We start from the raw sequence: 25,152 nt of genomic DNA on the forward strand, positions 1-25,152 counted from the left end.
AACCTGGGGAAATACACAGAAGCAAAAGTTTGCAGAATAGTACGTTATGTGCTTTGAGAACAGAGCGATGAGAGAAATAGTAATACATGTCTACTTTAATAATTACTTAGAAAATTATCTTTAGAATGCCTACATTACAAAGTAGGGGGGAAAACCTTTTTAGCTCAACTAACTCACTGCTAGTAAGTAGTTCAATTAAGGGCATCTCATGACAGAATCAGAGTACTAAGATTCTCCTTAGAGTTCCATTGTGCTTCAAATACAAAAAATTTCAGAATCATTAACAAAGTCTGAAAATAGTTGAATAGTTGTAGAGTATCAAAATTTTAATACATAGTTAATTCCTCCCAAGGAAGAGAGATTTTACCTTTGAATCACACTGTGTAACCCTGCCTGATATTATTTACAAAGAAATAAAAATCAACATTTCACTGTAATCCATGAAATTTCCAAGGTACTTCACTTTAGTCTGAGGATTTTCTACACTTGGAACCTGGCACTCAGTTTTCAGTTGTCACATTATTAATCGCATAAATACCTCTCTTCTTTAGATATGAGGCTTCCAATTAAAGGAACAACCAAGAGATTAAGTGATGCTTGCACAGCAAAAATCAAATATTTAACCTAAGAATGTCCCAATTTATTTTTCACTTGAAATTGTTTTGTCCTTTTCATTATAAGATTTATTGTTTTCACGTAAGTAAATCCCAGCCAGGAATTTTTAAGGCCTCTAAAAAAGTAGTCAGACTTGGCTAGTTGATATCTTAAATGTCTAATATGTATGCATTTTGAAAGTCACAACTTTATATGATTTACTCACAAAAGTACAATTAACTTTAGAGGAAGTTCAGATGAAACTACTGCTGAATATGTGCCCTGTCTACCTAGGTAGCACAGATCTGTAAAAGCAAAATATTTCTGTTTTGTGTAGAAATTCTGTTTGCAAAATTAGCCCATTGTTCTTAGTTGAACTCCAAGGTTCAGAGAAAACAAACTCTGAAAGTTATAAAATAATCATTATGTCTGTCTATTAGAATCCCAAAGCACTTAAATCTATATACTTACTGTACCTTGCTTTGCATAAAGATACATATTTGACTTTTTTTTTTTGGCCATACCTCGTGGCTTGTGAGATCTTAGTTCCCTGACCAGGGATCAAACCTGGGCCCTTGGTAGTGTAAATAAGGAGTCCTAACTACCGGACTGCCAGGGGATTCTCTATTTGACCAATTTTTAAAAAGTGAATTGTAAATAGGAAACAACTCTGTCCAGTGAAACTGTGAATAACCATAGAACCAAAGATACAGTCAACACACACAGACTTTACAATCTCTAATTTATGTAACTTGCTATCATCCCATCTATTGGTGTTCTCAATAGCATCTTACCTACAGTTTGTCTTGAAATAACATTCACATTTTTCTCTCAAAAATAGCTTTTTTGGTTCCTCTTTTCAGTTTACTTCCACAAAGAATTAATGTGACTTATTACAGGACAAGCTAGATAGTCACACACAAGAGAACACTCTGTACTATTTCTTTCATCTTTGCTTGAGTAAAAAATAATTTTTAAGTTAAAAAGTATTCAGGCTTATGTTACTTGATATGATTCTCACTTATCTTAAAAACATTTCAGCAATATTTCTGTTTCCATTGTTTGGCACATAACTGATTTAGAATATAAATAACTATAAAACACTTACTTCATGAAGTTTTGCTAAAAAAACCCAACTTATTTCCATCTCAATGAAACTACATATTATCTTTTTCTCTAGTCATTACTTATCTTTAACAGAAATTCCTTGAAAATATTTTACTGCATTGAAAAATATATTTAATATAGAGTAGATGAAAATAATTGTATTCAAAATATACTAGTGTAGTAAATCAGAGATAAAAATAAAGTAAATGAAATATTCTAATAGGGCAATATTTTTAAGTGAAGGAGTTGTTTATTTGTGTTCCAATCATGATTATCTATGGGGGGAATCCAGATTTTCATAAATCATTTTCCTTGGATGGAAAAATTTTTTCTAAAAGATTTGGGAGGTCTATTTCTTGGAAATAATGCCATTAAATGTGCTATTTGGTGGGATAACAAATTAATCAACTTTAAGACATTGTTTAATTAAATTTACATATATGTGTGTATGTGTTTACTATTACTGGCAATTATTTTCTTGAAGAGATCTCTACTTGAAGATATCAATGCATTGTATAATTAGGTAGAATTGGATAAATTCAGTACAGTTTATATGAAAGCAACTAACGTTCAAAATGTTGATTAAAAAAAGCCCTGAATCAAAAACTTCCTCTTCACTTTTCATATCTTAGAAGAACTTAAAATCTATTTATTATCAAGATTTAACCCTTGAAAGGTTGGATCTGAAGTGGCTTATAAGTCACTTGAGGGCCAAAATAGATAATACTATATTCTTGTATTCCTGTTGCCTTGCAAGTAATAAAAATGTGTCCCAGTAATATTCTTTGATAAATGCCACTTACAATCATTCTTACATATCTGAAAGCTCATAAATTTATAAACTTCACTACCACCGTACAAGATTCTGAATCTCCAAAGAAGCATATGAAGGAACAGAGAGCCTAGTGGGATGCCCTTGCTTTGTGAAGGAGCTGAGATGTATGAAGGAGGTGTATGAAAGAGGTATGAAGGAGGTTTGCAGAGGCCCTGGCTTGTGGAAAAGGGTAAAAAGGAGGAGAAGGAGGGACGCAGGAAGAGAGAAAGAACAATCAAAAGTCAGACAGAGCAAAAGCTGCAAGTCAGAAAGATGGCAGACGGTCATTTGCTGCCTCCTCAAATCAGTGAGGTTTTAAAAGTAATAATTTCCATGATGCCTCTGGGTTTTTCACAGAACTGGTGGGAAAATGCAGTTCTGAACTCAAGAAAGCAAACCGTGGCACTGAGGGGAAGTAAAAGCCATGGTCTGCGATCTGGGGTGAACTTCACCCAACTGCCTGAAAAGGAGAGCCCGGCGGGATTCAAGTAAATGGAATGTTTCCTTGGATTTAAAAAGAAAACCAACTATTGCAGAAGTTTATACATAGACACTCACAGCAAATATCTAGAACATTAAGATATAATTTAGGATCTGAGTGGGTTAGATAACTATTTCGATTGGTTTGGAAGTCAGTTGAAGAAATCATGGCATTAAAACATGGAGTTTAAAAAAGGGGAAGCTAAAGATATATTAAACATTTTTGAGGGAAAAAATGGTGATGAGTGTGTCTGGAGAAAGAGAATCTGTAGATGGAATGTGCTGGTGGATCTTGAAAACATTTTTGGCTAAATGCAAAAGGTAGAGATAAGTGAGGGAGGCATATGACTGTGAAATATAATCATTTCTGGACAAAACTCCTTTCATTAAGTCTTTGTTGAAACAAGCACAGCTAATACGTTTGAAAGTGGAGACTAGGTAAAATGATCGGTGATGTTGAAACTGCATGTATTACTTTTGTCCTGGTAAAACCACTCTGGGGAAGGGGAATAAAGATACGGAGAGGATATCAAGTGTTGAAATTGTGACCTTTTGATTGTTATAACATTGAACATATAATATTTAAGTGGAATTTGTAGTTAATGATAAGAGTGGATTAGTACCTCCCTTCTTTTGATAAGAAGGACATTTTCTTAAGAGCTTCTTCCAAAACATCCTTCTTGGGCAAACAAGGTTCTGTAATTTACTCATATTGTGTAGCCCGAGTAGAATTTGCCAAGTGCCAGAAAAAGAAGCATCGATACTTTCTATCTCAAATAATAGACACTCATGGAGACAGAGGAAATTAATTCCACATTTCTGTGAGTCGTAAGATAGGCTTTTGTGTATGTGCAATAGGGGCAGGTAAATTCTAGAAATTTTTGTAAAGCTAGAAACCCTTCTCTACTCTAGAAATGCTCTTCCGCTTTGTTTTTTTCTCCTTACTCTTCCTCTTTGTTTTTTTCCTTCCACTTTTTTATGTCTACTCACATAAAAGTCACAAATAGACATGGCGATATTTCATGATTCACTGTAACATGTGACTTTTTTCTCTTAATCCTAAGGTTGCACCCAGGGATTCACTGAAGTGTGCTGAAGTGTGTTCTGCAGATCTGGTTTTGAGGGGTGATTTGAACCCTCATCAGGAAGCAACTGCATAAGGGAAGCAGAGAACTCTATATTTTCAGCCAGAAAAAATATATATATATATGCAAAAAACTCTTAAAATACTACTGTAATTTCTTCCCAGCCCTGAAAGGGAACTTAATGATTGTGTCCCTGCAACCTCTTAGAAGGCATATTCAACTCTATTAGATTCTCAAGAGGTATGTGACTCAAAGTCAGTAAAGAATACTCCCTAAGTTCATAGACTCTAGTTTGTGTTCATGCGTTTGAACATTCAACTGTCAGAGGATATGATTAAATAAATATTAAAAAAATACATTTTATAATTATTAAAACATAGTTCATTACCAGATAAAATTCTAACTCTAATATCATAAGTAAAACTTCTCTATAGAAAGTTAAGAGATGAAGTACACAGCCCAAACAGATCACTAAGGTAAACTCATCTAATCAGCTAAAGAACAAATGTGTTCATTCAAAAAAAATTATGTCATTACATCAATCAGTTTCATTTGGAGGTACATAATCTAATGATAGTAATGATGTTTTGCAGACATCCACAATGAGACCTCCATCACAATCAAAGGGGACTCTGATGGCAAGAAATGATTTTCTGTCTAGAACAAATAATACCACTGTATAGAAAAAATACATATAACTCAAGTGAAAATTTCATGCAATTCCAGTGAAAAATAAATAGCATTCTCCTTTCATTTGGCTTCTAAGAATATAACCTAAGAAACAACTTTAGAGAGATAAAGACATTATTATTCCTTGGAAAACCAAATAGATGGCCAATGTTATTTCTGCAATACTGAACAAAAAAATCCATGATTTCTTTTATGACCTCTATCAGATAATATATCACTAAAAATAAATAGCTAACTGTGATGCATTTGAAAGTCAATTAGAAATTATGAATGGATTATGATATTATGTTAAAACCGTCTATGGGTCATTTATGACTATAGTTATTTCATAAGATCTTTTCCTAAGTGATTGAAAAGACACATATGTTTAGTCTATTAAGGGAGACAGCAGGCGCACTCTGGGAATACGAGAGCGTTTCAGTTACACTAATTTAGGAGATAACTCTAACCTTGGTCACCACCTCATCTTTTCTGTTGAGCTGAATTCAGCCTTGGGTGTCTAATGGCAGCCTGATTCACGGAGCTTCAGAAGCAAGAAGAAGCTCTGCGACTGAGTGGCCATAGTGCCTTTCACAAAGTGTTATGTCTCAGGATAAGGACATGATGCTTTCTCATTTTGGTAACACAAATATCGACATTGTTTGTATGTTATCTCACTTTTCAAAACACATCAGACCATTCTATTTTTTTTTAGACATTGGGGGTAAATTACAATAAATCATGTTGAATTTTTCCATCCGAATGAATATACAAATAGTGCTCTATAAAATGGAAAGGGATGAAATTCTTTGGCTGGACAAATATGTCTTGAATACACCTTCAAATCAACCGGTATTTATTGAGTGCAAACTATTCAAGGCATTTTGCTAGAAGGAAAGGAGCTAAGAGTCAGTCAGGGTCCGTGTACATATGCGTGTGTGCGTGTGCATGTTGGTCAGCCTCTTCTTTAATGAATTTGCATACTGAGACCTCAGCTACTTGTGAAACAGCTGGTGGCATCTTCTTGAATTCCACTGCTGCTGTGTCCAACCATAATTAGATTGCAGCCTGATGCCCGATGCCCACACAGCTACCAGGGGCACCTCCTTATGCTGTCACTCAGTTTTCTGGCTGGTGATCATACCAGCACCACTGTGCACTAGAATTGGGCACTCCAGTCAGTCTATATGTTCTCCACTAGGAACATATTTTTGTAACATGATAACCAAACATGGAGCCCAACTTAAAGAAGTGTTAGTGGAACTACTTCTTCCCATCACTTTTCTCCAACTATTTTCAATCATTGATGTGGTCACAAAAGGCTGAACAAAATGTGACCATCAGGCATCATGATTTATCAGATTATCAATCTCTTCTGTTTATTAAGGGTTTATTTGAGGGAGAAGCTTGTCAGTGTGATGCCTTATTTTCTTTAGGATAATTTGAAAGGAGAACAGTTGAGAGTGTTCACTTGACACGGATTGCATCTCACCTGTGAGAGGCTAAGAAAAGGCTTAGGTAAACCCAGGGATTTGAAAAGTACACAGTACTATTGGTGTGGTAACACAGATGCGGGGGGAAGGTCATTTGGGGTTTGGAGAAATAAAAAGGCTCCTAGGAATCAACTAGGGGCCAGACATTTGGATAAATGCTTTTGAAGTTCTTTCCATCCAAAATACTCATGGGGTATTTTCTAGAACTATTTATATACAACTCAAAGCAAGGAGAGCTAAATCATATTGGGGAACTACTTAACATTATACCAGCGATGAGGAATTGTGCATTAGAGGACCAATTCATGCATTAGAGATTCAACAGAAAAAGAATTCATAATTTTGTTGATTCATTGTGCATTCTCTTCCCCTGGATAAAATTTTTAGTTATTCGCTTCTATAGGATTTCTATCTTTTAGTGCCTGATAACACACAGCTCTATAAAGCCCCTCCCAGAATGGAAGTGAAAGGTATGGTTGATGATGCAACAGATGGATTTTGCATCTCATATTTTTAAAATTGCATCTAAAGTATATAATGTGTTAATACTCTGGGAATCTAAGAATTTAATTCCTCCTCCATCACAGATCTAAGAGATTAGTCAATTTACTTATACTTTAGAAATTTTGAGGAAGGCCAAAATGTAATTACTAATATGAGGCTTTGTAAAATGTATGTAATGATGATCACAATGCCTGATTACTTCAAGCATGTCTTATTCATTTTAAGCAAATCCCGCAACCATTTTAATGTATATGAACTTATTTCTGAATTGTGTTTTCTAATTAGAGAAGCTTTTAAGCAGCTATAACTAACTATAAATCATATTTGACCAGAGTTATCTAATACTGCTGCTTGACCGACATGATACAGTACAGTTTGAGTCCTGGCTTAAGCCATTGCTTTCTCACAATAGAATTTCAGAGTAGCTGGAGTTAATTAATTTAGATTTGGCTCCAGCTTGAGTTCATCCTTTCTAAGCCACCCTTTACCCAGTCTCAGCAAAATGGTATTACCTCATTTACTGTAATGGCATCCTGAATACACAGGCTCCACTGTGGGCCACCTGTTAACCCTCTCCACTCAAAACTGGTAGAAAACAACCTCCAGACATGTATGTAACATTAGTAGATTTATTTTTCCATGAGTTGTTTTTCACAGAAGCTCCATCCAAGGAAATAAACTTATATTTACACACACACACACACACACAACAAGACACACACCACTCACATGTGCATGTAGAACAACATATGCATATATAGGTATCAGTTCAGTTCAGTTCAGTTGCTCATTTGTGTCTGACTCTTTGGGACCCCATGAACTGCAGCACGCCAGGCCTCCCTGTCCATCACCAACTCCCAGAGTTCACTCAAACTCACATCCATCGAGTCAGTGATGCCATCCAGCCATCTCATCTTCTGTTGTCCCCTTCTCCTCCTGCCCCCAATCCCTCCCAGCATCAGAGTCTTTTCCAATGAGTCAGCTCTTCACATGAGGTGGCCAAAATACTGGAGTTTCAGCATTAGCATCATTCCTTCCAAAGAACACCCTGGACTGATCTCCTTTAGGATGGACTGATTGGATCTCCTTGCAGTCCAAGGGACTCTCAAGAGTCTTCTCCAACACCACAGTTCAAAAGCATCAATTCTTCAGCACTCAGCTTTCTTCACAGTCCAACTCTCACATCCATACATGACCACTGGAAAAACCATAGCCTTGACTAGACAGACCTTTGTTGGCAAAGTAATGTCTCTGCTTTTCAATATGCTATTTAGGTTGGTCATAACTTTCCTTCTGTATATGAGAATGCAAATATTCTCATACTATAAAATGATTTAACTTCACTATGACTTAAAAAACAGTGAAGTATTTTACATTCTTGTTACTTTCCTGAACCTGCTATAAAAAGCAGACACTTGTCTTTGGAATATTTACTGTAAATAACTATTAAGATCAGTTTTTACAGAAAATTAATTTCTCCATTGGGCTTCCCTTGTAGCTCAGTTGGTAAAGAATCTGCCTGCAGTGCAGGTGACTTTTATACTTTCTCCAACAGAATACATCCTGGTCTGTAATGTTCCTGTGCAAAAAAATGGACCTTTCTGAACCATCTATTGAAATCTGTCTCTCAGCTTCACAGGAGTATTTCATGTAGAGCCCTTTAGAAACAGGGAGGCCTGGCATGCTATAGTACATGGGATTGGAAAGAGTTGGATGCGACTGGGCAAATGAGCAACAACACTCTCACCCTCTTCTCTTTCCCAACCAGTCCACCTCTCTCTCCCCCTGCCTGCCTCCCCTGTCTTTATTTTCTTAAATAAATATTAAAAACTTTGATCTAACTATTTACATGCACCTTAGGATTAATTGGACTGTGAAGAAAGCTGAGCACCGAAGAATTGATGCTTTTGAACTGTGGTGTTGGAGAAGACTCTTGAGAGTCCCTTGGACTGCAAGGAGATCCAACCAGTCCTTTCTGAAGGAAATCAGCCCTGGGATTTCTTTGGAAGGTATGATGCGAAAGCTGAAACTCCAGTACTTTGGCCACCTCATGAGTAGAGTTGACTCATTGGAAAAGACTGTGATGCTGGGAGGGATTGGGGGCAGGAGAAGGGGACGACAGAGGATGAGATGGCTGGATGGCATCACTGACTCGATGGACGTGAGTCTGAGTGAACTCTGGGGGTTGGTGACGGACAGGGAGGCCTGGTGTGCTGCAATTCATGGGGTCGCAAAGAGTTGGACACGACTGAGCGACTGAACTGAACTAGGATTATTTGGGGCTTCCCAGGTGGCTCAGCAGTAAAGAATCTTCCTGCCAATGTGCAGGAAAAGTGAGTTTGATCCCTGGGTTGGAAAGATCCCCTGGAGGAAGAAATGGCAACCCACTCCAGTATTCTTGCCTGGAGAACTCCATGGACAGAGGAGCCTGGGGGTGCTACAGACCATCATGAGGTCGCAAAAGAGTGAACATGACTGAGTGACTGAGCACACACATAGCATTATTTAGTGCTGTCTAATCTGGTGAATCTGTTGGCAACAAACAAAGATGTAATTTTCCAGATCAAGTTTGAGCTTATAGAGGGCAAACCTCAGTGGCAACTTGAAAATAAGATGGAACAATCAGAGGCTAGGTCCCGTCCATTTAGATGATTATCGAAATAAACCAAGATTAAAACAAAGAAGACCAGACACAAGAATTGTAATGGGAGTTCTTCAGAAAATCAGTCAACTCTTATTCCAGATAATTTTTCTGATTCAATATTACACAAACTAATGTATGAATCATTAGAACTAAAATTAAATAATGACAAGACAATAGATTTCAGGATGCTGTTGTAGAAGACATACTGGGATCATAGTCAAGACACCTTGATTATTCCTCCAAAGGGCTGTGGGACATTGAACTACTTATGTTGTCTTTCCTATTTCAATTGTTACTTCAAAAAAAAAGAAAATTAGTTAAGATTTTCTCTTGAGACCCTGTTAGGTCTAAGATTCTAGGATAGTAAAGTATATTCACACCATGTGGAAGGAAGAAAGAAAGGAGGAAAGGAAGGAAGGAAGAGGTACTCCTTCATTATGTTCAGAACTATTGCTGGAAATTGAGAACTCAGCACGTGACCACTGGTCTAAGGGGTGTTCCACACTCAGAACACGTAGTTGTCAGCCTCCCAGATGGCTCCCAACCAACACCACTTCTTGGAACTCATACCCCTGTGAAGACACCTCCCACATTTTTCCAGAGATGGTCTGTGTGGTCAGTTGTATATGGAAGGTGAGATAGCGTGTCATTTCTGAGGTAAGGTTATAATAGACACTGTGGCTTCCATCTTGGAGATTTTCTGGGCTTCTCTCTCAAACCATTCTCACTGGGGTAAGCCAGCTACCATTTCAAGAGCCTGGTAGAGCCCATTTAACAAGGAACTCAGACCTTCCAACTTGGAATCAAAGCTCTCAGGTCTTGTTAACCCTTACAAAACTGAAACTTCAGCCAATAGCTTAGCCATGTGTGTATGTACGCTCAGTAGTGTCCAACTCCTTACAACCCAATGGACTATAGACCGTTAGTCTCCTCTGTCTATGGGATTCTCCAGGCAAGAATACTGGAGTGGGTTGCCATTTCCTCCTCCAGGAGATCTTCCTGACCCAGGGACTAAACCCATGTCCTCTTGGCAGGAGGATTCTTTACCACTGAGCCACCCAGGAAACCCCAGTAGCTTGGCTACAACCCCATAAGAGACATGAGCCATAATCACACAACTAAGTCATCCCCATATTTTAGATAACCCCAAAACTGGAGGATAATAAGTGCTCATTAAAAAAAGTACACTGTTATATTTAATAATTCTTTCTACTTCATTTATTTTTTTAAGTTTATGTATACAACATGGTGATTTGACTTACATATATAATGAAGATATTACCACATAGGTTCAGCTAATATCCATCATCTCATGTAGACACAATAAGCGGAAAAGAAAGAAAAAGGGGGAAAAATCTTCTTCATGATGTGAACTTAGGGTTGATTCTCTTAACAAATCTCCTATATGCCAGATAGCAGCGTGAGCTATGGGTGTCATTTGTACATTACATCCCTCATACTGATTTATCTTAGAACTGGAAGTGTGGACCTTTGGACCATCTTCTTCCAATTCCCCTGCCCCTACTGTCATCACTGGTAACCACAAGTCTGATCTCTTTTTCTATCAATTTTTGTTTCATTTTTTGTTTTGAGATTCCACATATAAATGAGTTCATACAGCATTTGCCTTTTTTTTTTTTATTTCACATAACATAATAACTTCAAGGTTTATCCTTATTTTTTGGAATGGTGTGATTTCCTTGTTTTTTTAATGGCTGAATAATTTTCTATTATATCCATCTACCAATCTATCTATCCATTTATCCATATCTCTATATCACAAGTTCTTTATCCATTCATCTATCAATGGATACTTATGTTTCTTTCATGTCTTGGCTAATATAAATAATACTGTAATGAATGAACAGGCAGGTGCAGAGTTAACTCAAGGGTTATCTGCGTTCCCTGGTGGCTCAAATGCTAAAGAATCTGCCTGCAGTGCAGGAAAGCCAGGTTTAATCCCTTGGTCAGGAAAAGCCCCTGAAGAAGGGAATGTCTGCCCACTCCAGTATTCTTGCCTGGAGAATCCCATGGACAGAGGAGACTGGTGGGCTACATTCCATGGGGTCACAAAGAGTCCGACACAACTGAGCGACTAACACTATTTATTCAAGGAAGACAAATACCTGGTACCTAGCAGATGCTCAGTGGGGATTAATAACAAGTTATGTTTTTAAAACACTTCATATTTTCCAAAAGGCAGCTCCATGTACTGGTAAAAGCAACTAATGTGCTCAAGTTTAACAATGGCATTAAAAATTTAAACCTAAATTATCCCACTCTTAAAACTTATGGCAGCTGGACTGTAAAGAGGGTAAGGCTCGAGAGGTGTAAAGATACTTAACACAGGGCCTAACAATTGCTGAGTACTCAAAGGCTATATTTATGGTCTTTATAAAGGCTGAGGTTATAAATCTATAGATAGTTGAATAATATCAGATAACACATTTCTCAAATTCTTTTTTTTTTTGCAGTTTACATATTAGACTATAATGTTTCTTCTGTTTTGCTTTGTTTTGATGGGTTTTGACTCTTTTATTTGATGGAGTTTGTTTCACTTCATATATTCTGACAGATATTCTAGAGATATAGAGATAAGATAGATATACGAATAGTTCGCTCTCTCTAACTAGGTAGCTGTATCATCACTAGCACGAATCATGTTGTTCAACAGATAAAATATAAATTTAGGCATGAGAAGAGCACCAATCCCAATCATAAAGAATGCTATCTTGTTTTTAGTCTTTGAATTGCCAGTCACTAGTTGTATCCTCAGAAACATAACAAATGATCTCAAAAATGAATACAAGTGGGGTATAGAAGGTATATATTTCATGAATGAATTTCAATACTGTGATTTTAGAAAAATGTCTTCAAACTAATGTGTCATGCTTTGTTTCTTAACATCCATATTTCACAAAAATTGAATTCCTTGAAACTGTGGAGATAATGAGTAAAGAAAAATATAATTTCAATAAAATAGAAGGTAGAGAATTGACATTTACTAGAAAGACAGTTACAGGTGGCAAGAATTACAATATAGGAGGAATTTAAACTAAATTAGTAAAAGTCTAAAATGGGAAGGAGGCTAATAGAGACATTAAAAACAGTAACACTTGGCACGAAGATCAGATTCAAAATCGTCATCTCCAATTTAAACATTTAGAGTGACCCTATAACAATGTTCAATTTTATTTAAAAATTATTTTTATCAGAAGAATATGTTTAAAAATTTATTTGAAGGAAAACATTTCCAAACATTCTTATTATCAGAAATGATTTGTTATACCATATACATTTATTTTTCATTTTTGTCATAACAAATTCAAAACATAAAGACAGTCCTTCTGTCTTTGTAAAAGTCTCATCTTTTAGATTTAATTCCATTTAAAATTAGAGAAATCAAGTAGAGCAGCAGACACATGAATATCTAACAAAAAAGACAGACTCCTTACCTGTGGCTTCACCTTTGAATGCTTCCGTGGCCTTGGTATCTCAAACATCCTAATTCATAAATGGGCAAAATTAAAATATGTTTTCAGTAAATGTTGCACATGACAGACACATAAGAGACACAACTATAAATTACTTAAATAATTATTCTAATAGCAATTAAAATTACTTAGTAAAGAACAGTGGTGTTTTTCAGTTTTAATAGGTGCATAATTCCATATTTTTAAATATTGTGGGCTAACTAAATGTAACTAGGGATCATATTCAAATGTTTATGGGAGATTATGCAAGGATTTCAGAGCATTAAAATGTGAAAACATTTTAAGCCTATTTTTAAAAAAACACATTCCTTCATTCAAATCACCTACTGTACTCAGAACACATTATGACTAGGTAGCCAAATGTTGTTTGGGGGATAATATTAAACCTAAAAAAATTCCTGAAAGCTCTTTGTTCTTAAAAAAGTTGGGGGTCAAAATACATTTCTATGAAAATTAATTCCACATGCTTTTAATCTGTTTATGCAAACCATCAGACTGATCTGTGAAAGGGGTATTTGATATTTCAAAAAGTTGTTCTTTGAACAAAGAATCTATACTGTGTGTGTGTGTATAGTCTACTTTAAAAAGTAACACATGCTCACAACTTAGAATACACAGAGCATAATAAAAATTGCTCTTAATTTTACTAATGAAAGATGTTAACTGTTTATACTTTGGTACACTTTTCTAGTAATTACACATTTTCTCTATATAGTATAGGTTCTCTCTATAGACAGGTAGAGATGTAAATACAGGTATATAATTTGTGTTTATATCTATCTATCTATATATATATATATAGTTATTTTCTGTCCACACTTAAATACTACATAATACTATATGTAATGTGTTATGTAGATATATGTCATTTAGATTACATATACATAAAGTGATATTCTTAGTTTTACAAATCTCCCAAGTTTTCTCTTTTCAAATATACATATAAGAAAACATCAAGATTGGGGAGCATTCTAGAGTTATCTTTAAGAAAGTAAGCTATTTTTTAAACACAAAGTACAAATGCTGAGGAATAATTTAAAAGATTACAAAGGTATCTAGTTAGTTTCTCATGTAAAATTATTTGTAGTTTAAATGACTTTGAAAATCACAATCTATGGTGGAAACATGATATGCTCATATGGATTGTGCAGGGCATTTTATTAATGACTGGAAGCAAATGTAAAAGTCACAAGACATGTAATCTGTTTGGCTGGTGGTTCCAGCGTGTAAATCATACCAGACTATGCTCCCAGCTGTGTGGCGTGCTATTCTCTGATGGCTCCTGAGAGCAAGTATTCTGCTCTGTTAGAACATCACAGACCAGAAGCTCCTCAAAGAACTGGTTGACCATTCCTTGAACCTGATGTAGTAAGAGGATTTCCTTACCAGCTTGAAATAATTAGCTGTTATCCTTTTACCAGCATGACTTTGCCGTGAAACTAAAGATTTCAGGTGTAAATAGTGTGTTCTGTTTACTAATATTTTTCAGAACACAGGGTTAACTATAATTAATAAGAAGAAGAAAGTAGTTTTTAAATTACAGTATCTGCATCATTTTTCAAAGACTAGTCAAGAAAAATGACATTTACTTAGCTCCTTTTTATTGGAAAGTAAATTTAAATAGATGAATTGTGGTTTTTCATTTGTTTGTTTTCTGTCTTTCTTATATTTAATTTGTTAAATAGAACATTTGTATGTCCAAATTAACACAATATCATGTATTAGAGAATCATAGTACCCTCTAAAATAATAATAAGTATTGTATTAACAGAAAGCAAAATAAATGACAGTGGACTGCATACAGATTTGTTCATTTGCCTTTAATGAAAAAGCTATATTAAAATATTGATATATTTTCATTTCATACTAGGGTGTGTGTATATATATATATAGTTACACAGGTGTATATACAGTGACATTCAACATAAAATGTAAATTTTAGAATCTAAGTGGTTTTCAGTATTCAAGATCTCCCTATTAAAATGGCAATTATGTCAGGAAAAGATCACATACTTTGAATATAAAGGCAATATTTAGTAGCAAGCTTTTGAGTTAATTACTTTATTGCTGTTACAAAGACTTGAGTTCATCTTTATGATCTTAAAGAGACGATGGACGGAGAAGCCTGGTACACTGCAGTCCATGGGGTTGCTGAGGGTCGGACATGATTGAGTGACTTCACTTTCACTTTTCACTTTCATGCATTGGAGAAGGAAATGGTGACCCACTCCAGTGTTCTTGCCTGGAGAATCCCAGGGACAGGGGAGCCTGGTGGGCTGTCGTCTATGGGGTCACACAGAGTCGGACACGACTGAAGTGACCTAGCAGCAGAGACACGATGCCTGGGAGATAAGCATCAGAGGACATATTATCTATATTTCATGGCTTAGCCAATGTCTGTATTGGGACTTACCCATAAGGTAGCACTCTGGTGGTTCATGAAAACATTTTAGCATGGCTCCCTCCTACATGTAAAGAAGAAGTTATAGTTAGAATACGATACATTCGCTTGGGTGTTCAACTGGGATTTCATATTTTGAGTACAGATCCACATCTTCTCACTAAGTAAATCTTTGCCTCTGGGCAAGTTGCTTAACTTTTATGTGCCTCAGTTTACTCATGTGAACTGGGGACTAAGTCATCTAAAATTTATTTCAAAAAATTTTATCTCAAAAATTTATCTCAAAATTTTATCTCAAAAAATCCTCTTTCTCTATAAAACTATTCATTTATTTGTTTTACACCATGAATGATCATGTCCTAGGTCACATCATATAATTTCAATTCAAGACTAGGAAAAGAAACAATCCAAAACAGCTGGTGATTCAATTAATCTAGTATTAACATTAATATCTGCAGATTCAAGCTGCTAACTCTGTCATTAGACTCAAAAATGAAAAACAAACAAACCAAAAAAAACAACTATCAGGGCCAGTTAAGTCAAATGGAGTGAATACAGCATTAACACAACTCAATAAACCAAGTAAAACCTTAGAACCAAATGCGTTGCTTTATCTGAGTACAGGCCCTGGTACTGGCATCTGCTGCTGCTGCTAAGTCACTTCAGTCGTGTCTGACTCTGTGTGACCCTATAGACGGCAGCCCACCAGGCTGCCCCGTCCCTGGGATTCTCCAGGCAAGAACACTGGAGTGGGTTGCCATTTTCTTCTCCAATGCATAAAAGTGAAAAGTGAAAGTGAAGTCGCTCAGTCATGTCCGACTCTCAGCAACCGCATGGACTGCAGCCTTCGAGGCTCCTCCATCCATGGGATTTTCCAGGCGAGAGTACCGGAGTGGAGTGCCATCGCCTTCTCCGGGTACTGACATCAGCCAGATGTTATTTTTGAAGAGAATTCTTTAGGCACATCATGGAGAAATTCCAGTTTTCTGTTGACTAATGAAACACAACTTGGCTGTGTTTTTATGCACCTGACCGTTGGTCAGTATACAAGATGAGTTTGTTTGTTATACGTGCTCATGTGGTCAGCTGCTCAGCCATGCCCAACTCTTTGTGACCCCATGGACTATAACCCTCCAGGCTTCTCTGTCCTTGGGATTTCCCAGGCAAGAATACTGAAGTGGGTTGACGTTTCCTCCTCCAGGGGATCTTCCCAACTCCTTGTTTGTTACACAGCAGGTAGCAATAGGTGATATGTTTACCAACGGGGAAACCGTTTTTGGTTCTCTCTGGAGCTTCAGATTTTTAAGAACACCAGGATACAGAGGAAAGAGGTCTAGAAGGAGATTTGAGTCAGAACAGGACTATTTCACATACACTTCTCTCTTGCTTGTGGAAATGTGTGCACTTATGCTTCTCTTTGGTATTTTTACCAAGAAAAAAAAATAGTAATAATGAACAGTATTCCATGGAGGGTTTGTCTTGTTCTGCTTTGTTTTGTTTGTTTCTGTGTGTGATGTTGAAATGTGCTCTGGGGCACATTAAATCTTAAACCCTTATCTAAGAGATTAAGATTGGCATAATATATTGACTGAAATTGGCCTGCATTACCTAAAATAGATACACATTCCAACAAAGTCAACAGTTTTGAACTAAAACAAGTTACACGACCCCATTACCTTAAACAGGCAATTGGAAAAACAATCTATGGCCTAGAACATGCCTGATGCAGGAATAATTCAAAGTCGATAAAAATAACAGAATATGTATGTGACCCATGAGAGTTTTTAAATAAATGTGTACTTCCCCCACTAAAAATTGATACTTAGTTTCAAAGAGATTTACTCAGCCTTGGCTATTAATTATTCATCAGTATCCAAACATTTCTACCAAACAGTAAAACTGAGTAGTTGAAATTCCTGAATTTAATATTAAAAAATATATAGTTTATATATGAAACTGTATATATAACTTTGACATAGTCACACACAGATTGTAAAAGCTTTTCTCAGCACATACATGAAGGGATGTTGTTAGAATTAAGAATCTCTTTAAAAACTGGAATGTCACGTGCCAAGAAAAGAAACCATACCTACTCTAGGTCCTTACAGCAGAATTCAGTGTTATTCTGTATAAACAGAGCTGAGGCTGTGCATTGCCATCAGCTCACATATACAAATACTTCTGACTATGTAAATCCACACAAACCCATGAGACTGGGCAAACTGGTCAGAGATTTCTAAAGTGTAAAAGTGAATCAGCAGACTGATTTCATCAGACATAAAGCGGACTCTGTGGCATGATCTGAGGACATCTTCTTAACCACAGGGGCTTCCCAGGGGGGTCAGTTGTAATCAGTCTGCCTGTCAATGCAGGAGACACGGGTTCGATCCCTGGGTGTGGAAGATTCCCTGGAGAAGGAAATGGCAAACCACTCCAGTATTCTTGCCTGGGAAATCCCATGGACAGAAAAGGCCTTGTAGGCTGCAGTCCGTGGGGTTGCAAAAGAGTCAGAGACAACTTAGTAACTAAACAACAACAACAATGTCAACCACAGGCCATGTTTTCTGTACACATTTACTGTCTTAGAACCACTGTATAGAATCGTCTCCTTACATTTCGCTTTTACTTTTCATGTCCACTCAAAAGGAATAAATACCAAACAGAGTCTTTCTTAGTTAAGCAATGAAATGATCCTGATAGAAAGGAGGATCTAGAGATCTGTGAAAGCTTTTGGAATCTAGGTTAAATTGAGAGGAAGCAAACTAGAAAGGAAGATTCTCTGAAGTCAAAGTTCTTCTAACTCTGCTCTTGAGTAAACAACATTGGAAAAAGGGGGGAAAAATCAGAGGAAGGAAGCAAGAAAGCTAAATATTTCTTTCCTAGCAAAACATCAATGCATCTCAAAAACTGAAATAATGAGCAACAGTTGTATATGTATGCCTAATTAAAATATGGAAGTAGCTTCTAATAGAAACTGCTTAATTAACTGGAATAATTGAAGTTGTTTCCTTTAGGAACAGAAACCATGAATGAATTGGAATCAGGAAAGAAATTTGCATTTCATCTTGATTTTGTAAACAATGAGCTTGCTTTATTCCAACAAAAATTTTGGAAAAATCAACACATCAGAAACTGAAAAAAGGCAATGTTTTGAAGGTAGTAGCCTTAATTTCTTTATGTAGAATAGACTGATCACTTTTCATATAAAGTCTGGAGTCCAATACTTCTATAAGACTACAAAACAGCAGTTGGCAAACAACAGCCTGTGGGCCAAATGTGGCCTACCATCTATTTTTGTTTGACCTGCAAAACATGAATGCTTGGAACAGTTTTTAAATGACTGAAAAAAATCAAAAGAACGCTATTTTATGGGAAGTGAAAATTATATAGATGTCAGTGTTCAGTGTCCATCAATAAAGTTTTATTAGAACACAGTCATAAGCATTTATTTCTGTTTGTATATGGCTGCTTCCACAGGAAAATGGCAGAGTTAAGTAGTTGCAACTGCACCACCTGCAAAGGCTAAAACATTTCTTATTTAGCCCCATAGAGAAAAAGTTTATCAATTTGTGTGTACTAGGTGAAACAGTTTCCCCCCAAATTCATGTCCATCTGAACCTTGTGGATGTCACTTTATTTGCACATAGGACCTTCACAGATGTAATCAAGTTAAGAAGAGGTCAGAGTGGAGTTTATCCAGATGTCCTTTGCAGAATAGGGAACTTTGGACACAGAGACAGAGACACAGACATACGGGGGAGAACACCATGGGAAGATGAGGGAGAGGTTTAGTGACGAGCCTACAAGCCAAGCAGTGCCAGGGATTCCATCAGCCACCAGAGGCTGGGAGAGAAGCACGGAACAGATTTCTCCTCAGAGACTCCAGAAGAAACAAGCACTGCAAATACCTTGACTCCTAATCTCTAGTCTCCAGAACTGAGAGAGAATGCATTTCTGTTGTTTTAAGCTACCTAGTTGGTGGTAATTTCTCACAGCAGCCTTTTGGAAATGAATACACGCTGGGATAAAGGTTAGCTGCAATCATTACATTTGATATGACCACGATAAAGTTTATATGACAGCAGCCCCATCATGATTAAATTAGCCATTATAAAAAAAATTATAATCAATTCTATATTGGGTTATGTTCTGTACACAATAGTCTCTAAATTCCTTGTCATGCTTTGATAAAACTCTCTTATGAAATAAATAGCATGAAGGACCATGACAAGACCAGAGGCAAGTCAGTTGGCTGAAATGGGGTGGGAGGGAGATACTTACTATTGAAGATAACATCATGAGGTTATAAGATGCAGCTTTGCAAAATGATGATAAGCAAAAACAAAATCTGTGGGATTTTGTCAGTATCTGTGGGATTTTAAAAAGCAACTTTAAAAGCCACAGGCTGGGTAACCATGCTTACTGAATACAAGATACAGGGGGCCCCTGAAGTCACCCTGGTGAGGCTGTGCTGGCAGGGGAGGTGGGCCAGCTGACCTGGTCTATCCTCCGTGGCTCCAATTTCTCATTCTGGGCTCCCAGCATCTGGCACAGAGCAGTTATTTTTCCTGCAACATTTTCTAAAGAAGGAGAAGGGGTGACTTCTGCATACTATATGCTTAATTTCTGGACAAAACAACAAGCAAAAATGAGAGATTGATTTCTGAATTTCAGTATGCCAAGGACCAGACTTCAGTGCTTACATTCTTCTGGATTTGAAGGTGATTATGTACAGGGTTTAAAGTTTAAAAAAAAGGTTAAGCTAAAACTACAGGCTTATAAATTCTCCTTGTAAGATTTTTGAAACAGAGCAGTTGGTTAGAGCAATTATTTCTGGGTAATTTTTATGTTGTGAAAACCCATCCCCAAAACCATAAAAGTATAGGATTTTAGAGCTGAAAATTCTCTATGTTAAGGTTTCAAAATAATTTTCTTTTCCCTGTAAAAGCTCTCCAACATCCTTTAACCCTCTGTCTACTTTTACCTATAAACAACGGAAATAGCCTTGTAAATTTTTTCCCCAACATTGTCATCTTGTGAGGGGTTAGATCATTAAAAAAAAAATCTTTTGACTCTTCTAGTTAAATTGGAAACACTGCATATTTTGCATAGAAAATTAAACACATTATAAAATGAGTACTTCTCAATGGCCCACTACAAATAGAACCCATCCAATATTTTGCTAGTCATAAAGTTATTTCGATGGTCAAACTACATTAAAACCATTTACTTCAATAGATACAAAAGTCTCATTGCTCCTAATGACTTCAATGTCGCCTAGAAAATTGGTTCCCACAGTTCTATTTCACTAATGAAGTCATACAAACCATGAGGAAGGTGGCACTGTTGACCCTTCTGTTGCCGTATGCCAAATTTTAAAGGTAACATGATAAGAGTTTTGGATACAGAAACAAAGCCCCCCTATGTGTAACCACACAACCAGGGGAATGCCAAACAAAGATGGTATAGAATGGAATTAGATAATTTCAGACAAGAGGAATGTAAAGTAATCCTTCTTGCCCTGTTTCCTGTACAATAGCATGTTCATACCTTTCTGATTCCCTTCTTTCCTTTTTCACCTCTAAGAGCAAATAAAGAGCTTTGTTTTGTAACATGGATTAAAGCCACCTTAAGAGTGTTACTAATTCCCCCAATTTACAATAAAATGTGCAAGACCCTCAGTCTTTGTTATAAAACTATACACTAACCTTTGGAAGAAGCATCTTGAAATAGATGCATTACTAATAGCTCATTAAACATTTATTTACTCTGGTTCACAAACAGTTCGAGTCCTCATTAATAGCCTTTTTCTTATTTGAAAAACCAAGAAAATAATATAAAATTAAGACATAGATTTCAATTGATAGGTGGGAAATGTTTCATAGGAGTATGTTTTCTCTAAAAAATGATTAAAATGTTCTTAAGAGTTCAGGTAGATATAGGAAGACATTAAAATATTAATTATACTTTTACTACATGAACACATGCTTCAACTTACATTCAAAGATCTAGAACTACATTACAGATATTCTTTAAAAATAAAAAATAGCTTTTTGAGGAATGTAAGAAATAGTTAAGCACTGCTTTATCTCAGGATAACCTGCACCCTGAATTGAAACTAAACAATTTCAGCCACCTTATGTACTGACAATGTTTATTCAACATCATTTTCCCTGTCCATGGGTACTCAGTTTGTTACTCACAGCATGGTTAAAAGAATTAAACTTAATAAATGGTCCCTGTGTGGGTCTTACCACTGGCAAGTACAATCATTTTCATAAAAGCAGGGAAAGGGAGAAGAGGGAATCTTCTTTAAAAAAAAATGGTAAAGTAAGTACTATAGAATCAAAAATCCAAAATGAGTACATTCATTCAACGTCCTTTGTATAACCATGTAGTTTGCTCAGCATGGGGGAAATAGATTAAGGAAAAGCAAAACAGTAGTAATACATGTTACAAATAAAATTGGTCCAAGAGGGGGTTTAAATTAAGAAAGTACATAAAGTACTATAGAAGACATAAGTGTAGAAAACAAGTCAAGTCTTATCCTTGGTTAAGTCACTTCTTTTTTTTTTTTTTTTTTTTTACCTACTTTAAAAAAATCAGCAACAATAATAAAATGAAACACCTTTGGTTTTATTAAAACAATAATTACCACTACTGAGATAAAGTTAGAATATTTGGTTTAGGATTTAAAGGCTATCTTTTCTGGTAATTTGCTGTAAAAGTTCTTTTCTTCCTCTGTAAAATAGAGACAATAATGACCATGACATGGTCCTGCTGTGAGAAATCACATTTCTATATTGCTTTGTGGTAAACATTTGATACCCAATTTATGTGTATTAATTCCTATGACCTCAACAAAAATCCTATGCAGTAGATACAGATATCTCCAAAGTGCCATTGACAAAACTGAGGCAAGAGATTCAGTTATTTACCCAAGTAATCCAGCTTGTAAGCAGTAAGCTGGTCAGAAGTCAGTCTGCTTCTGAAACTTACACTCTCAGCATGAAACAACACGGGAAAGCAGTGGATACACAGTGGGTTTATGAAACTTCCATTTCTATCCCCAAATCATGTTTTAAAACCAAGCATAAACTATTTTCAGATGACCAATATTTTATACAACATATTCAAATGTTACAAGAAGTAACCTACATTATATGAAAACACTTGCCATCCATAAAGTGATATGTACATAACATGGATTATTATTATCGGGGCTGCTAATTGAAAGTGACCTTATCTTGGAATGATGGGTCACATGTAGGAAGTAGAATATCTTGCAATAAATCCATCCATCTATAAATAATAGGCTATTTTCATAACACACATCAGTTATGGTTCACTCTAGATCTACAATCTCAAAGGATATACTTTGTCTTAGGGAGATGTGTGTGGGGAGGTTTCCTGTGTAAATCTTGTTGAAAATAGTAAATGTTTCCCCGAGGTCCAATTAAGTATGATAAATCTCAAGTTGTTCCTCATAAAGTAAGAGAGTAAGCAACAAATTGTTTAAAAGTTGTTTTAAGATCATGCTTTTCTTACTTCCCACAGTAACTGTGGCACCATGATTTTATATAATTTGAGTTATTTTTATAGGTTGTGATAGAACTGTCTTTATCAAAAATTCCAATCCAAATCAGATTAATCTTTGGAATTGAAAATGGAGACAGTAGATAGCTATTATAGGAATTCTATGAAATCAAGATATACTAGTCAGAGAATATCTCTCAGGGTCTTTGGAAAAACAAAGTTTACCTAAAGCAACATAAATGAATCAACCAAGTATTTACTGGGCTCCTAATACATATTTAGCTTGTACAAGAATACTGAGGAGACTTTTGACTTTTGCTTATAATATGGGAATAAAAAAATCAAATAATCGCAAATGATTAGAAGGTGCTACCTAAGGAGTTCGTAATCACACCTTCTTGAATGCATCTGAACTCATCAGAGTATAATTAAATCCTCAAACCTGTCTAATTCATCTTTGCATGTCTGGTACTAGGTTAGTGTTTCATATATAACAGGACTAAGTTTTATAAATTTGTTTTATAAACAAAACAGTTTATAAAACTAAGTTTTATAAATTTATAAATTCAAGAGTTTGCTTAAACTCTTGAATTGATAAATAGATGTGAGTGCGAATACATGCACGTATGCTTAATCCATGAACATTTGAGAAAATAAATGGGATGGCAATGAAAATGATATATTTAGGGTTTGGGGGCATGATCAGAGAAAAATGACTTTTTTGTGGGATTCAGGAAAGCTATGATTCATGGTTCTCTTTCTGTCATTTACCCACTAGTGAATACAATAGACATAATTGAGATTTACCTGCAATTGTCTTCTTTGCAGCAAAAGCAATGAGTTACTTCCTGACATTAAGTCTAAGATCTGAGAATATTTTAACAGCATTATAAGTAGGAATACATGACCTTCAATTTTCACCATATGCATATCCTACTTTCAACATATATTCTGGGCATTGCTATAGCCTAGCAAATCCTTCCATTCAAAATAGGATTTTACTGCTTTGGAGGTTAGCAAAAGAAACAGTAATTGCTTAAAGCAACTATAATGTTTATCAATCAAATAATTTCCCAATATGAATGGCTTCTCCTTTCCAATAATTTCACCAACACCTGCCTCTCTTTAGACTGTCTTTGACCATTGAATGTGAAGCGGAGCTGGGTAAAATAAATATGCTGATTAGCCAAAATAAATGGGCCAATTGAGAAATAGACTTGAAAATATTTGATCTTTGGAAAGTGCCCATGATTTAATAAAATTTGAACTAAAAAAATCAAACATTTGGATAAATTTTAATTTTTCTCCTTGAACAGGAAGTACTTTGCTGTGGAGAAAATGCATTCAGTTCTCTTGTGTATTCCATTAATTAGAGTATATCAGTGTTTAAGATTAGAATGTTTACTTTATGCTTATAATGCCTGTTATAAATAAGTAAACTTTGGAGCTCAAGATTGTCTTTTGAATCTAGGACATATTTAGTGTCAGTTTTTGAGAATCATGAAAGCCAGTGAGAAATGCATGCAAAGTTCTACAGCATAATATTTTAGTTCCAATCGCTTCTCGGCCTTTTGGCTAAGATCAAGTGTAGTATCTGTTCTTATCAGTTTAATATCTGATACGTCCTCTATCCGAGGACTAAAAAGAAAAAAAAAAAAAAATATTTTAGTTCCATTATTCCATCAGGAATACTATCATTAAAATAATTCTCTACACAAATTCTTCCATTAAAAAACAAAAGCAGTGGTGAACTTCAAGCTCTCCCAATATAAAAGCACTTTGATAAGTGCTCTCCATGAATTATCTCATTTGAGCAACAAACACAAGACAAGGTAAATTGGAACAATCTATTTTTTAAATATGAAAATACCTAAATAATTCAATTTGTTGTTGTTATTATTTACTGGCTAAGTCATGTCCAACTTTTTGCGACCCCATGGGTACTGCCAGGCTCCCCTGTCCATGGGATTTGCCACCAAGAATCCCAGGGTTGCCATTTCCTTCTCCAGGGCATCTTCCTTACCCTAGGATCAAACCCCTTTGTTGGTAGGGGGATTCTTTACCACTGAGCCAGCAGTAAGTGTTAGTCGCTCAGTCATGCCTGACTCTGAGACCCCATGGACTGCAGCCCACCAGGCTCCTCTGTCCATGAGATTTTCCAGGCAAGGATACTGGAGTGGGTTGCCATTTCCTTCTCCAGGGGATCTTCCCAACACAGGGATTGAATCCAGGTCTCCTGCACTGCAGGCAGATTCTTTACTGGCTGAACTACAAGGGAAGCCCACCAGGGAAGCCCCCAAACTATTCTGTACTACTGCCAAAATTGATCTA

At 36.0% G+C, this 25,152-nt stretch overlaps 1 pseudogene; it reads left to right on the forward strand.

Moving 5' to 3' along the window:
- Window positions 1-24,376: 24,376 nt before the first annotated feature.
- Window positions 24,377-24,487, forward strand: LOC147361184 (U2 spliceosomal RNA; annotated as a pseudogene).
- The last annotated feature ends 665 nt before the right edge of the window (window positions 24,488-25,152 follow it).

The sequence above is a fragment of the Bos grunniens genome, chromosome 13, assembly GCF_055505025.1.
Source record: "Bos grunniens cultivar Pamir isolate PY7600 chromosome 13, Bosgru_T2T1.0, whole genome shotgun sequence".
NCBI classification, from domain to species: Eukaryota; Metazoa; Chordata; class Mammalia; order Artiodactyla; family Bovidae; genus Bos; species Bos grunniens.